General features: G+C 33.5%; 1 long non-coding RNA gene across 1 annotated transcript; it reads left to right on the plus strand.

Annotated features, from left to right (window-relative positions):
* The first annotated feature begins 7,623 nt into the window (after nucleotides 1-7,623).
* Nucleotides 7,624-9,447, plus strand: LOC135193935 (uncharacterized). Its single transcript, XR_010309520.1, has 2 exons — nucleotides 7,624-7,721; nucleotides 9,243-9,447. It is a non-coding gene; the product is annotated as an uncharacterized LOC135193935 (long non-coding RNA).
* Nucleotides 9,448-17,780: the final 8,333 nt, after the last annotated feature.

A 17,780-nucleotide genomic window follows, 5' to 3' on the forward strand; every position in this document is an offset into this window, starting at 1 on the left:
TAATTCACGTAATTAATGTTTTAATAATAATTCATTTGACAGTATTTAAAGTGCACGTAAAATTATGTCAATTTGGCGCACCAATAGCATTTAAATTAATTATATTTATAAATAATGTTTAACAAATTATATCGTCGGTATACAATACAGATTTCGTCGACGTCTGCATTAAAAGTCATTGGATTTTTCTGACGAAACATTCGCATTAGAAACCTAAACTTTCTATGTTGGCACTGCTATGCCTCGGTAGGCTAGTAAAGAAGTTCATCATGCACGAAAAGTTTTAAAAGGCTTAGATAAATACTTGAATGACTTGGGCTCGTTTATTTATTCTCCCCTTTTTTCGTTTCCTTCCATTTCAATAAGGGAACAGAGTTACCATATGTTTGTCTGCGTATGTATGTATATCCCAGCAGATGTTAACATGTATTAGTCCATGTCAAAACAAACATTTACATTGCATAAAAACCCAATTACGGGGGGTCTGACTTTGCATAAAAAAAAATCCACACATATGTTCGATGGAGACTTTTTACAAATTCATTATAATGGTACCGTAAATGTATCGAACATACCACTCAACTGATCGTAACCCTTCCATAAATTCAAAAGAAATTAAAAAATTAACAAGAACGATACAAATCTTATCAAATGTATTCTATTCAAGTAAACTTTACAATAAACCATTTTTGCATCGTCAATATTTCAACTCTACCATCGTTACGTTCAATCAAATTCAATCATTTGTACTGCGTTAAATATCGATTCAAAAATACTTGTAAAGGCCTACTAGAATAAAGTAGATTTTCAGGAATAGTGGCAAGATGTACAAAATTTTTCATGATTTAAAGCATCTATCTATCTCACTTTAAACTAAACGAATAGTCTGATTTAGATTAAAAATATTTTTAGGAATATTATATTTATTTGTTAATTTAAACTACTTCATAGATAGATATTTTTACAGTACCAAATAATAAAAAAACGGGTAGAATATTATACAAAAAATATTTTAATATTCAAACACGACACTTCATAAGGTCACGCCACACGTGACCTCATTCCTTAATGTGTTTGTTTTGACATCCATTACTTCTCACCCGTTATCACGCCTCAGCAAAATGTGCTTAAAATTTATTTTAGATATTTTAATACGACATTTTCTTAGCAAGTGTGTTTTACACTTAAATATTATTATGCGTTATTAAAGTAAATTAAATTACAGCTTGTAATAATAATTTTCTCGCAGAACCGTCCTTTAGAAACGTCTTCCGAGCAACAGGTCGTACGTTTTTATTTGTAAATATATTCACTAATTACTCGAAAACAAATTGACCCAGTTAGATGATTTAAGACACGTATTTTTTGAATGGATAATACTGTGATAAATAATTTGTTTTCGAGTTTATTCTACTTAAAAATAGGGCATAATTTTATGGCCCCATAAGAATGACCGACCATATAAATACTATAAAACAACTAGACCTCGAACATTTAGATGATTTATGACAAATGCGTAATTAATCATCAAAAGAGCAAAAGATAATTGAAGAAAAAACCAAAGGAATTGACTAAAACATTGGTAACATTTTAAATCAGTGCTCCACGATTTTGAATTACCAGAAATAGACCGTGACCCGATTGAGGTCGCTTTATTTAAAACTGGATTCCTCCTGCGGCTTCGTCTGTGTTTTTGGGGAGGTGAGGGACGCATGTATTAAGGATTAAAAGTGCCCTATGTTCTATGGCAGACTATAATTTATCTCTGTACCGAGTTCATCACGTAACGGCAAGTAAAAGGGATACAGTATCCAAATTTGGAGGCACATTGGCGATTAAAGAATTAGGTTAATATTTCTTACAGCACCTGGGTATTGAGCCCATTGTGGTCCGCCTGCCCGCCTGTGCCATATTTTTAAATATACATCCATTAAGATATCCATTATTTTCTAAAAAAAATAACTCGTTGGTCTTGTGTTTCCATTTCCTGCGTTTAAATTCCGGGATGATGCAATAAAATATTATTAGTTTTTCCATCTAGAAATTCTCAGTAGTAGTCTAGAGTAAGTTAGCAGTGTTTTCAGTTCTGTGCTTTTTAGAGCATGAAAATCTAAATTGCGCCTGAACTCTTTCCCAAAGTGTCCGATTTTCCATCCAATCGAATTAAGAGAGAGTGAAAATACAGAGGATACTTGTGTTTGCCCATACACAATTGTACTATAATATCTTCGTTTGCTAGTCTAGTTATCCATTGGGATAACTTCCGTACCTGGAATAGGTCAGAGGAAAATAATCGTTGTAATTTAAAAAAAAAATTGTATCCGTTTCTCCAAATACGTAATAACGTTATCTTACGATATCGCAACAGAATATTTATAACATATTACTCATGCGTAACTCGATTAGAAGTAAAACGGACATTTTTCTTGCACGTGATTTTATAAATTCAATATATAAACATAAAACGAACGCACCGAAGCATTAAACTTAAACAAACTAAAAGGTTACATTTGAAAAAAATAACAATAACTCTGAAACAATAGAGCTCTTGTTTTGAAACGAAACAATTTCACGGAGATTCTTGATCCCGAGATTTATGAAACATTTGTAGGCGACGGTTTCGCTCGCTTAGTAAAGGCAAATATGGAATAAAGGTGGGACGCTGATATCGACGCAGCAGGCTGATTGAGAGCAGCGTTTTCATAAGCATTAGCGTTTGTTATGTACATCGTAGTTAGCCTACCTGCATTGACATAATTATGTTTATTATAGTAAATATCTTATTGATTATAATTAAAACTAATCTTTTTAAAATTTGTTATTTGGTACTGTTCTAGAAATCATAGTAAAAAAGTAAATTATTTATTGTTTTTATTGCACTGCTGGACATGTTTTTCCAAATGTATTTTCTATTCCTATTAATAAATAAAAAAACTGATGACAAGCCAGTCGATATGTAGAGAAGGTGAAAAGGAAATGATTGGGGTTTTTTTTTTATTTTTATTTTTTTATTTATATATATATTAAATAAGTAGCCAGTATAGTATATATCTACCGTCACAATGATATAGTATTGTGATATTTGATAAATTTATAAAACAAATAAATGAGAATAAAATCGCTTCTCTCATGAAACTATTACGGCCTAAAGTCCAACCCGCGGATAAAGCTTAAAGATAATCCAGTGTTTCTTGTGGGATAGTCTCCGTGACTGTAAACAGAGTGTTCACAAACAGAATATAATATGTTATGAACACAAACACTACTTTACGAACAACTAAAATAACAACTGTAAAAAATTTATAAAATAAAGCACACGGAATATAGCGAAATGAAATATTTTTATCGAATATTATACATTTTCTGGTTCCGTCTGGACTGACGAAACTGTCATGAATCGTCTCGACTTTGGTCTGATCAGTCATTTTTGCGTTAGACAAAGTTGATTCGAGTCAAAGCGGTTTGTATGAAATAAATCTTCGTCGATATAATAACTTATGTAATTTCTTTACGTTTTGGTGATTTTTCAATTTAATTCGTTAATCGACGTGTTATTGGCGAAGGTAAACTCAGTGTAGCACCGATTAATAAACCCATTTCTTTGCTTTCGTCTAAACTATTTAACCTTCGTCATTTATGACCACGTTGTAAATCGATTTAAAATATAATTTCCATACATTTTGACCTTACCATATATATAAACTTAATTAATAAACTCTAGGTGAAATTGCCACGGGCCCGCTGTTTCTGAAGAGACGGCTTAGAATGGTGTATATTATACTTTTTATGTACCTTGTGGATTTATTCTCCTCTCTTTATTTCAAATGCTGACTGGAAGAGATCCGCTTACGCTTTTATTTTCTTATTATTTACTTGCACTGGCAAATTGGCCACTTGATGGTAAGTGGTCACTATCACAACATAAATTACTTGTTAGTAGGGTTTGTGCAAGCCTGTCTGAGTAGGTACCACCCACTTATCAGGTATTCTACCGCCAAACAACAGTACTCAGTATTGTTGTGATCCAGTGAAACTACAGGCACAAGGGACATGACATCTTAGTTCCCAAGATTGGTGGGGCATTGGCGATGTAAGGAATGATTAATGGTCTACAACGCCATTGTCTATGGGTGGTGATGACTACTCACCATCAGGTGGCCTATGGTGACAATAAAAAAAAATATATATAACGAAGGTAAATGAGGACCAAATCGTTAACAGATTTACAATTAGATTGTCGAGACATTGTAACAATTCAAATATATTTTCTTTATTTTTATATTTTGAGTTCATTTATTTTCCTATGACGGCTGTCTACCCGTGACCGACGCTAATCCCGTCGCTGCCGCTCCATCTACTTAACTCCAGCGTACTAAAGTTATAAATATTGTCCTTCTATTGAGTGTCATGAGTACATAAGAGGAAGTTTGAAAGTGGCACCGGTAACCGAGAAGCTATCTGGAAACCGGCTGTCTTGGTATGGGCATGCTATGCGGAGGAATGAGGACCATGTTGTGAGAAAGGTTTTGAAAATGGATGTGGATGGATATAGAGGTAGGGGAAGACCCAAGAAACGATGGATGGATTGCGTGAAAGACGATATGGTTAGAAAGAATGTTACTAGTGAGATGACGTCCGACAGAGAAGTATGGAAGAAGAAGACATGCTGCGCCGACCCCAAGTAAAGTTGGGATAAGGGCAGGAGGATATATATATATATATTGAGTGTCAATCAAAGCAATAGATGGCGTCTGCGACATATATATATATTAACCATTCCTCACAACACCAATGCAATACCAACTTTGAGGACTTACATTTTTTGTCTCTTATGCCTGTAGTCACTCAAACGGAACACAACAATACTGAGCATTACTGACAGTGGTACAATATCTGATGAGCGAATGGTACCTAACCGGACGACCTACTGTCATGTAAATTTTACTGATTACATAAATTATTATTAAGAATATAAATAATATTATTATGTATATACATTGAAAAGGCTTAATTATGTTAAATAAATATAATAAATAAATAATATATACGGATTTTCAGTATTATTTTATCAAATATATATGTATGCCGTGTTTCTAGTAAATAAAGATCTTAATTATTTATTTTATTTCATTTTTTAAAGAGAATAGTACCAATGCCGCCAATTAATTAAGCAATTACTAATATTCCTATTTAAGCTTCTCACTTGTGTTAGGAGTGGGGACGACATAAGCCCAAGGGGTCAGGATCGCCTGCGACTTTTAAATCGCTAGGCAGTGCGTAAACCATTGGGCTATTGACGCTTACAATTATGATTTGTGTACAGCAACAATAACATCAATTCTTTTATATAATGACAACACTATATTATAATTCAACATTAAAAACCTAACTGAAAACTATTGATCATCAGAAATCAGAGCAACATTTGATGATTCTCGTTTATTTTAAATATTTTATCCAAAAGCAACAACAAGCTCAAACCGAGTCTTAATTTACAACAATGGCATTAATTGCGAGATCTTTCACAATCACTCCAACGCAACGCAATTTCTAAAACAGATTTATTGCGTTTAAATAAATAATTTGGCTTCTAAGCCGAGAAAAGAATCACCCTGCGGGATAAGATAAGCAGGATCTTCTTATAAATTATTTATTAACTGCTCCCCGACACTTTTGTTGTTACGGGGCGCTTTGTTCGTGAATTTTATTCGTAAAAACGAACGAACAAAATGAGAAATATTTCTGAGTAGGGTAACCAGCATCCATATTGTTTTGAGAGATTTATGTTATGGTATTTAAATAATTCTAAATAAAAGCTTTTCTCTTATTAAAATTGAAACCAAAAACAGTCTTGATACACTCCGAGGCGACTGTAACAAAGTTGTGGGTCTATAAATCTCGTAAAAAGACGATTCAAGAGATTGTAAAATTTATACTACTTGAAAAAAGATGATTTTCATTTTAACTTTTATTTATCTTAAAGCATTGTACTAATTTTACAATTCAAAATTAAACCAATCAAATTACTGTTATTTAGAAGCTCTACGTAGTGCACGATATTCGAAATCTGATTTGAACTTAAAATTAAAATTTTGTATTTCACAATGATTTAAACAAAGCTCAGAAGTGTCCTTGCCGTTTATACATTTTTCTATCGTTTCGATGTGCACGTACATTTTTATTTAATTTACGTTTAGAAATACCTAAAAAATGACTACCTTAACTTCTCAAAGTTATTACCTTGACGGTAACAGTGAAGAAATGTTCTCTGACCATGTTTTTAAGCCATAAAAATGTAAAGAGAATTAATATTAACCCGTTTTTCTTCAGGTTTGATCATATCATAAGCCATGTGATTTAATAAATAATAAATGTTGGACAACATCACATACATTACTCTGATCCCAATGTAAGTAGCTAAAGCACTTGTGTTATGGAAAATCAGAAGTAACGACGGTATCACAAACACCCAGACCCAAGACAATATAGAAACTTAATGATTTTTTTCTATATCGACTCGCCCGGGAATCGAACCCGGGACCTCGGAGTGGCGTACCCATGAAAACCGGTGTACACCCTACTCGACCACGGAGGTCGTCAAATTTTATACCAAACTTTTCACATTTGAAAATTATTAAAATATACTAATACTGTTATTTCAATATCTTAAAGATTGGAAACTCATCAACTAAAATTATATGTATTGTCCATATATTCTTAAAACTTGTCCGCGATATTGTTTAATAATGGTTCATCTACTACTGAGGCGTTTTGTATGACGTTGATAACAGATGTTTGGACGGAGCTGGAGGTCTGAGATCTTACAAATAAAAGGGATATTAAATTCTCTTAAATTTCGCTTTATTGTTTGTTAGGAAATTCATTTCTTAGTAGAAAATATGAAGTAAATTAAAAATATTATTGCTCACATTGTATACAGTAATGTGCCATCGAAGTCACCTCCTTATTATACCTACTTATAATACTTTTTGCCAAACGCCTTGACTTTTTAGGATATACAGTTTCTCTCAAGCAATATTAACGCAATTTTAATGACATACGAATGTATTTAAAACAGTAATAGTACGTTTGATTATCTTTTTTTTTGTATCATTGGTTTAGTTTGTTTGATTAGGAGGTCCAAGGTTCGAATTCTAGTTTTTCTGATGATATCTGCTCAGCGACAACTTAGAGTCTGGCTTTACAGAACAGGCTTTCACGTTCTGTTGATATTGTACCTAGTAATGTCGTTAACATTACAAGGTAGATCTTAGACGTTGGAAAGTAATCGGTCCTGCGCTTGAACTCTTTCTGCTCATGATGGATTTTCCTTCCCATCTTATTATTATATTTTGATTGATTCAGTTATTATATAATTTTTATTTCAAGACTTAAACTAACCCTTTAACGAAAAAAATTGCGAAATAAAACGCCTTTTTAATTAATTACATTAAGCCTGAACAAAAAATGTTAATTCTTATTATTAACCGATCTTACACTCAAGTGAAGTCGGTACAAATCTAGTGTATCATATCTAAATTAAATTTAAATCGAAATATTTCCACATTATTTGTGACGCATATATTATTTAGCGGAACACCCGTAACGAAACATCCACATTATATAAATGATTGATTTATACCATTTTACTTCATTTTATATTTTATTACAACATAACAAACATGTCTTTGAGAAGAGTTATTCTATTGTTACTTATAAAAGTGAGTGTATTCAATGTTAAACTAAACAAAAACGAGTGAGACTTATACTAGTCGCATATGACGTGTAACATCTGAGATCACACCTTGGTGATATGAGCAAGCAATATTTAACATTATATCGTCTCGGAAAGTGGATTCGTACCGCTGCGCGCGCTCATTGGACAAATTAAATAGCGCGCGCTTATTGGTCAAATCAAATAGCGCGCGCTTCGTCCTGGCTAAACGTTACATATTTCCGTCTCTTTTCACAAAATCACTTCCACGGATTACGGGAAAGCGTGAGGAAAGATGTAACACATCAATAATTTAATTATTTACTAATTAAAGTTGTTTAACGGGCATTTACTACAACACAGATTGCTCTCTTTCGGTCATCATTGATTTCACATTCGAAAGACGAAGACAGAGCATAGTTTAACTAATGACTCGTTAAACAACTTTTATATATGTGTTATGTTATGTCTTGTTAATTGTTCTACGATGTATAATTTATGTGGTAATACAAGCAAATATGTGAAAATTGCAATTGGATATTATTAGTATTTGTATAATTTTATATTGGATTATGAACGTAATATAATGTATACAAAAAGGCATTTACCCAGCTAAAGGACATTAACTAGTGGATAGTGTCCTAGATTTCATCTTCCAGTCGGAACAATGAAAAGTTATTAGATTTATCTGTCAAGAAATTCACAGAAGCAACATGAAATTCAGTCGTTTTTTACACTGTCATGGTTCGTAAAAGTGCTTAGAATCAATGATCCAGCGCTGAACTATTTCCGGTCGTGTCGGATTTCAAGTCCCATCGGATTACGAGAAATAAGGACTATATGAACATGCTCTCGTGCACTATATGTCTTACTGGACTAATCTCTCTTGAGAATAGCCCAAATATATAATAAAAGTAATAGCCTGTTAATATTCCACGGCCAGACAATCGTCTTATTTGAAAGAAAACCTTAAGAAGTTATATTTTTTGTGCGACTACATTTAGTTTACATATAATCAGTAATATAATAATATGTATAGAATTATTTCGACTCAAGTTTCGTTGTAATGTAATCCTTCAAAGTACAAAATTCATAACAACTGAAGAACTCAGCAGAGATTGTCCGGAATTGAATACCTTCCGGGCGGCCTTCTCGATTGGATAGTTTTTTATGCTATAGGTAGGCGGACGAGCAAATGGGCCTGATGATAAGTGGTAACCCCCGCCTATAGACAATGGCGCTGTAAGAAATATTAACCATCCATTACATCTCCAATGGGCTACCAACTTGGGAACTAAGATGTATGTCCCTTGTGCCTGTAGATACACTCACTCACTCAACCTTTAAACCGGAACACAACAATACTGAGTACTGCTGCTTGGCGGTAATATCTGATAGGGAAGTGGCGTACCACTGGACTTTGTGCAAGCCCGTCGTACGGTACGTATACCGAGACGAGCTTGTACAAAGCCCTCCCACCAAGTAAAGTAAGATATACAATAATTTTAAATAATCACAAATGTTTCAGGTCGTTTGTCTTGCAACAAGTAACAGTACAGCATCAAGTAATGACAATATATTTAACAATTTAATGGCACTCTCCACGAAAGGTTTCGCAAAAGCTTACCTGTTATAGCAAATGGGATTTCTAAGAAACACAATGTATATATTGTATATAACACGATGGTAAATGATATTATCCACTGTTTTAAATAAAATAATAAACATATCAATATTTTTTTTTTGTTTATATCAATCATACAAATGTTTATTATTTTTTAAGATTTCATTACACAAAAATTATAAGGAATTGATTACTCCACAATAATGGCGGCGTTCAACATTCCCGCCAACTAGCAGTCTCGTCGACTAGCTGTCAAATCTTGTTTCCTCGTAATTTAAAAGATGGCGCTAGTGATGCGCCGTCATATTTTATTTACAACTTACTACTAATAAAGAAGGAATATTTACGGTAGAATCAATCTATTTACAACAATATCATGCATATCCTAATAAATTTTGTTATTTTGTTAGAAACAGTGGCAAACGCCACTGCTATGCCAACGCTGGCTGTTACACTCTCGCTTCGCTGTGCATTAATTAAAAAGGGACCAATCGACTAAAAAAAAAAAACTATGTATGGTAGATACCGCGTCTATTGGTTTTCCATAGTCTAATACCGATACTTTCAGTAATTTTATGAAAATAACAATTCAAAAGCTAGTAATAGCCTATTTAAATAAAGAATAATTTGTTTTTGACTTTGAATAAAAGATAACGCTAAAATACATTTTTAACGTATAATTATAGTCACAGAATTATATTATTAATGTGTTCAAGATTACAAAAGTATATTCTACTGAATACAAATATAGTTGTACAAATAAACAACTGCAGAAGAACGTCCCGTGTTAAAGTACTTTTCCAATTTATCACCCACATTCCGAGCAATGTCATCTAATACAGTTTAAAATAAGAGATAAACTAAATTAGGCAGCTGTTCAAGCAAATTCGAAATGTCGGATGTCGTTTCATCGAAATTAGGTAAGTTAGCCAACATACCACGAGTTAGCCTAGCACTTAGTACTTTGATATAATACGAACTTCTGACTTTACTAACGTTTGATATATGCAATGATATTAAAAATACTGTATAATTTAATTCTGTGTATAAAATCGAGAATTTTCTACAAAGATTAATCCATGGAAGGGGAGAACCGAGATGCATACTAACCGATTTTCATGAGCATAATTTGTGTTTATGAATGATCTCGTGCTCGACGGTGAAAGAAAACGTCGTGAGGAAATTGCATATGTCTAATATGAATAAAATTATGGCACAGGTGTATTCACCAACTATTGGAGCAACGCGTTGGAATAATCTCCAAACCTTCTCCCTAAAGGAGAGGAAGTCTTAGCCCAGAGTACATTTATAGGTGGTTAGTTGGTTTTTACTTTTTTTTTATTTTTTACTGTATCCCTTATTTTACTATAATTATTCCTGTGCTCTCTATTTACTTTATAATTTCAATTAGTTTTACTTATTAATTTTTGTTTTTGGAATTTACTTTATTTAATAAGTATTATAGGTATAACAGTTGGATTTTTTGTCTGTTTCTTGTCTTTTTTTTTGTCTTACATGATGAGTTAGTCTGTAAAAGTGAACATGGTAATATTTTTAAGACTTGATATATATATATATAGAATTAGATACTTTGTATATCATGTTGGCTTCCAAAATAAAAAAAAAATGGCGATTAAAAAGTGCTTATAAAAGCACTTGTACTTGACCAGTATATTTTTAGTTTGATTTAATGGTGGTTGGCCATGTTTGGACCAACGAATTTCTTTTAAAATCTACGTTTATCTATTGTCGATCACAGATCGAACTCTTTGAGGACAACCTTGGATATTTATTTCGACAATATTAGTTATAGTCAACTCATGTCTGTACCAACTCAGTAACCTAATAACCAAGTCTTCAAACAACACTCGCATCCAGGGACAAGTCGCCGAGTTAACTAACTGGCCAACATGTCACGACTTGCTAAATTTACTTAGCACTTACGTAACTTATTCGACATGTCACGTAAATTAATATGTCGTGGTTTATCATGTGTTAATTCGTTATAATGATTCAATTGTAGCCTTGTCATATTAATAATAGTATTATGGATATTATAATTGATAATTTAATATATTAACCAGTTACTGTTTTCCTATGAGATCGGTTATATCAGCTATTTCAGGAAAGACTAATATAATAGACTAATATATGTACGGCAATATGCTTACAATAAATAAATAAATATTGGACAACATAACATACATTACTCTGATCCCAATGTAAGTAGCTAAAGCACTTGTGTTATGGAAAATCAGAAGTAACGACGGCACCACAAACACCCAGACGAAAGACAACATAGAAAACTAATGAACTTTTTCTACATCGACTCGGCCGGCAATCGAACACTCGGAGTGGCGTACCATGAAAACCGGTGAACACTACTCGACCACGGAGGTCGTCATATATACGGAATGTATGTCAAATATCTATAGGTACCTTGGGGCGAAGCCCGTGACGACCGACGGCATGACGCTCTCTTAAACCATTATGCTTATTCACCAATACTCTCTTGTGGGTGGCGTGTTTACTTCGTTGATTTTATTTATTGCAATAAAATATAAATGAATATATTTTTTATCCATTTCACTCGTTATTTACTTACTAAATATTTATTATTTATATGTGTATATTATTATGTTGAACATCAAATACGGTCCCGTTACGTATAATTTTTTTTATTAATTTATAATTAAATTTGTTAATATAATCTTTCTACAGTCAAACGTTAGTCAAACCTTGCAATTGAACTTTTAGTTTCGCCAAACGAAATTACATTTCTGTTCAATTATGAAAAAGGTCATAAAAACTCTGTATAAAAACTAGAAAGAGTTAGTGCAACTCAAGATTAAGTGTTTTTTAAAGGCACAAAAGTTATAACATCTTAGATCCAATTGTTGATAGTACAGTTATGGTGTAAGGAAATATTAACACTGCCGAAGTCTGAAAGTAGCATTAAAAAACCACATAGTCCGATCAAAATTCTAAGATATACTTTGGTGTACTATAACTAAAACGAAAATAATGCTTTTAAAAAAGTCTATCCTTTAACATTTACTACATAACAAGGTGACGGTTCATTGGTAAGAATATGTGAATCTAAACCTAAATACGCAGGTTCAATCCCAGCTACCATTAAATTTTGATATGCTTAATTTTCGCTCAAATTCATCTCTATCTCGGTGAAAGACAACTTCGTGAAACAGAAGAAAACCAGCACGTGTCAGTCCCTTGGAATAATCTCCAAATATTCTCAAGAGAAGAGGAAACATCTGGACATTATAGATGATAGGTCTTTACCTTTAATCTAACATAGTTACAAATACTAAAACGACATTTGGACGAAACATTCAGCAAACAACTATGTCGCAGTGACAGTAATCCAATGCTTTAACGACTGCAATCGAAATTAAAGTTACGAGTCGGAATGACTGTTCACTATAGTTTTTATTGTCACAGGTGTCCAAAGAATTACGGAGCTGCTACTAGTAAAAATGTTTTAACGGCTCGTTCTTGATAAGCAGACACGTGACATAAATACTTTTATGTATCCTTAACATATTGCACAGATTTGCAATAAGTATATACACATAATACCAGATAGGACATTGTGCAAGCCCAATAGGGATATCTACTGATTATATCGCCTATCAGCAATGCTAATGCTATGCAACAGTTTAAACAGGGCTGGACCGTAAATTTAGGGGGCCCTAGGCTAACACTACATAGTTACCTAAGACATATCGGAACGTAGACTTGAATTAAATTAATTGAATCGGTTTGATCCGTTTAATTTAATAAAATTATGGATTCTTTCGCATTATCGTTTATTTTTGACTTTGACTTGACTTAGCTGGGCCCCTCTTGAACCCACGGGGCCCTGGGCTGAAGCCCAAAAAGTCATATGGTAGATCCGGCCCTGAGTTTAAATAGTAAGCGAGTTGTTAAGCTACGGGCACAAAAACAAAATTAGAATTGGCGTATTTAGCGGCGTAATAACTATGTACATATAACAAGTGAATTATTCATTTCAAGACGCCCTAGTTAGTGTTATAATTTCTCTATTTAAAATGCTTACAATAATCTGATGTATTTATCACAAATTCAATATCCTTATCATTCGTAATAACATCACAAATTTTACCGCGAGGCAGCAATACTCAGTATTATTGTGTTCCGGTTTGAAGGGTGAGTGAGCCAATTTAACTACAAGTACGAGGGATATAACATCTTAATCCGCGAGGTTGTTCTCGCATTGGCGATGTAAGGAATGGTTGAGTCAAGTAATACAAACCTACATACGATGTAAAATAAAACGCTTTCACCTAATTCATAGTTTTCAGATGTTGTAATGTTTTAAAAGGGCCTTAAGTATGTTAATATTTTACTGTTTAAAATATACAGTAGAGGAATTAAACTAAAATACAGATAAAATAAGAAATTTAATTGAAATCTGATGAGACAACAATCGAAAACAGTCCTGATGTACAAACTTTACCCTGTCCCTATAACCAGACTAAATATTCATTATCAGATCATTCAGTATCATGTATTAAACTGTTCGTATAGGTAATTAAGTTTATTCCTTGTAGTTATTCTCTATAACCTAATTTAATTTGTATGTGTTTCTCTTTGTATTTAATATTACATCTGTAACATACTCGTAGCAGTTTTATACATACATAGTATCATCTTTTCATCTTCCTACTTTTGTTAATATATAAAGTAATAAAGTCGTTTCGTCTGTCGTTACGGAACTCAGTCCGCAGCATCGCATCCGTCATAACACCTGCACGTCACTTTATTAAACTAGTAAAATGGCCGACCGCCACCGCCTTAGGGTACAGTCTCGGTAACAGCGATTAGTATTTCGTAATAACATAGTTCATTCAATTATAACATATATAATGTTGTATGATTGTTGGTAATTTTCATGTTATTGAAATGTAAATATTGAACTTAGATGTTTTTTGATGCTGAAAATATTTATTTTAAATATGACTATGATGTGCTAATTATGATAACAACAATTAAGAAACATATAATATTTTAATTGTATCCTGATTTATCTTATCAGTCTCATTTCCATTGCCCTTACATTTACATTTATGAACTTACTACATGGAAAAAAGACTTGATGACCGTTATTTTATTTTAAAAAAATTATGTAATAGGTAGGCGGATGGAGAAATAATCATTATGATGGTGAGCTAAAAATTATTAAGCGTTCCCTGCGTCGCCATGCGCCACCAACCTTGGAAACTAAGACATTATATGGCGCGTGCCTGTAATCACGCTGACTCGCTCACTCATATGTCATCACTGGAACTGGAACACAATCGTACTAAGTATTGACGTTTATCGGTAGAATATCTGATGGTTGGGTGATACCAACCCAGATGCGCTTGAACAAAGCCACACCACCTAGTAAATATATATTTCGCTCTCTGAGGCGAATACACAAGGGAGTAAAGAGCGCCTGCGGAGAGGGCTATGACACTACAAGAGCGTCACCGTTTAATCTTACAACCGAAACGTCAATACATGTGTCACCTCAATTAACTTTTTTTTTGCTGTTGTAGTTACATCCGCTATCAGTGACGCCAAACCTTTAGCCAAGCCTAATGCGCTCACCCTGCAAATTCAAGGCGGTGATGTAGCGTGCAACAGCAGCAGTGCGGCTAATGCACCGCTAACATGCGATTTCATACCTAGAAATTTATAGATTTTATTCGAAACCCACAATTTTATTCGACGGAAGACTTTGACAATTGAATTTGTTACTTCACTTTGAAGTCGAAGTTCGTTTCAGAAGTTCGGAGAAATATTACTTTCAAATGGTACTTATTATTATTATGTTACATTTAGTATTTTCATCCAAACATAACGATAAAACGAATAGAAATAATACAGAGTTGGTATTTAGAATCAACTCTTAAATATCCCACTGCTGGGCAAAAGCTTTAAAGGACTTCTCCTTATAATAGTATTTAAAGATGATGATGATGTTCTTCTAACCGATTTTGTTCGTAAAGTTACTCCGAGTTAAATATTATTTATTTACATATTTTATAGTGCACAAGTATGTGCACAAACAAAATATATTGATATACAAAATATTAGATATTATACCGCCAAACAGCAGTACTCAGTATTGTTGTGTTCCGGTTTGAAGGGTGAGTGAGCCAGTGTAACTTCAGGCACAAGGAACGTAACATCTTAGTTCCTAAGGTTGGTGGTGCATTGGTGATGTAAGGAATGGTTAATATTTGTTACAACGCCATTGTCTATGGGCGGTGGTGATCACTTACCATCAGGTGGCCCATTTGCTCGTCCGCCTACCGATATCATAAAAAAAAGCGCATACACTTTCATAATCCGTTGTGACGGCAAAGCGGACACGACCGGAAAGAGTACGGACTGAAGATAGTTTTACGTGCTTTCCGGGGCATGGGAGTCTAAAAACTGGCCACTTTCTAATTCCGATCTGCTACTTAAAATCCTCAATAGGAAAAACTCAATAATTTTTTTATCCACCCCACCCTTGGCTTAAAACCAGTACCTCGGGCTTAATAGCAGGCTACTGGACCAACGAGGCAGTAAAATTTTATATACTAACAGACTTAACAGACAACATACAGGGATTATATAATCTTTGGTGGAAGAATTCGCGTGGATCTCAACGCGGACGAAGGCTTCTTTAAGCTATGTCCTTTAAGGCGTGGATAATCTTGAAATATCTTCATTTAAGTAACATTGTTTCCTTTTTTATCAGCAATTGTTTAATTTCTTCTTCTTCTTAAAAAATAAAATAAAAATAATAAATAGAACTATGTAATTAATAATATGTTTTTATTAGCTTTTTTCTTTAACTATATATCACAAAACTCTTTTACATTCGAATATCAAGACACAATAATGAGTGGAAACTTCGGCTTATTTTTACAGAAAAGGTTTTTTTTGCCATATTTTATTTAATCGATACCGGCAAATTACGATACAACCCTAATAAATAAATAATTGCAGGATGAAATGTTGTACTCAACGAACCTTTGACACTACTCCGCTTTTATATGAGATTCCCTCCCGTACGGCATATTTATCGACAACACCAAATCGAGGTCAACGACCTATATCCCCTTAATAGAACGAAATGTAACAAACTAGCTGAACCTGCGGTTTACCCGCGCGAAATTTATAAAACACAAACTTCCAACCCTCGTTTTATCCCCTTAGGGGTGAACTTTCGTAAAATCCCACCTTAGCGGATGTCTACACCCTATAAGGAACCTAACTGCAAAATTTCAAGTTTGTAGGTGTTATACGATAGTTTCTGAGATTTCGTGATTAATCAGTGAGTGGTATTTCGCTTTTATATGTATTTATAGATATATCTATTACCTCAATAAACACATAAATACACACTCCTTACGAACAAGGTAATGTCTAGTCGCACAACGTTTTGTAAAAAGAGTCTATTAAGTATTATAAGTTATTATCATTCACTCGACCTTATGCATGGAAATTGCTCAATTTCTCAAATGAACTAACTACGTAACCACCTGCAGCCCATTCGTTCATATAACGTCAGAACAGCAATATTCATTAAAAAGTTGCATCGTCTAAAAACTAATCGGTCGACACTAAGAACTGTAACTGTATTAGAAATGACATCATGTTAAACTACTTCGTACATTTGACGTTTAATGTAACTGTTTAATATGTTCATTTGGCGTTTAATATGTATTATAGTTTAAACGAGTACCTATACGTATAAGTAGAATTTATATTAAAAACTAACCAAAGTAGACAAAAGTTTATCAACATATCATTGGGACATTTACTTGCATCGCTGTTACGTCAAAAAAGTAAGGTGTCGTCGGAACGAAGTTGGAACGAAGTTGCTTTCGATATATATTATATTAAATGACTGATACAGTGAAATAAATTATCCACATTTGAGAGTAATTCTATGACAAATTAATGTAAGAGTTATTAAAAATCCCATGTGAATTCAGACATATAATAAAATTGGGAGTGTCTGTTTGTAATATTAAAATAACCGCGTTTTACGAAATGCGTATACGGTACATATATCAATATAACATCTTATTAAATTTTTGTCTGTCTGTCATCATCATTTTTTTTTATGTTCAACGTACGCGATTGGCAAATTGGATTCATGGTAAGTGGTGAACACTGTAGACATTGGCATAATCTTGGTAACTAAAATGTTATGTCACTTGTGCCTGTAGTTACACTGACTTACTCTCCTCTCAAGCTGGAACACAATACTAAGCATAGGTTTTAGGTGGTAGAATATCTGATGACTGGGTGGTACCAATACGGACGAGCTTGCACAAAGACCTACCACCAGATTGGCAGAGTAGCGCAATACATGATCTAGCTTAAGCCTCAGTCACTTCCATTGCTCCTGTTCTG

Source organism: Vanessa tameamea, chromosome 22 (genome assembly GCF_037043105.1).
Source record: "Vanessa tameamea isolate UH-Manoa-2023 chromosome 22, ilVanTame1 primary haplotype, whole genome shotgun sequence".
In the NCBI taxonomy this organism is placed as follows: Eukaryota; Metazoa; Arthropoda; class Insecta; order Lepidoptera; family Nymphalidae; genus Vanessa; species Vanessa tameamea.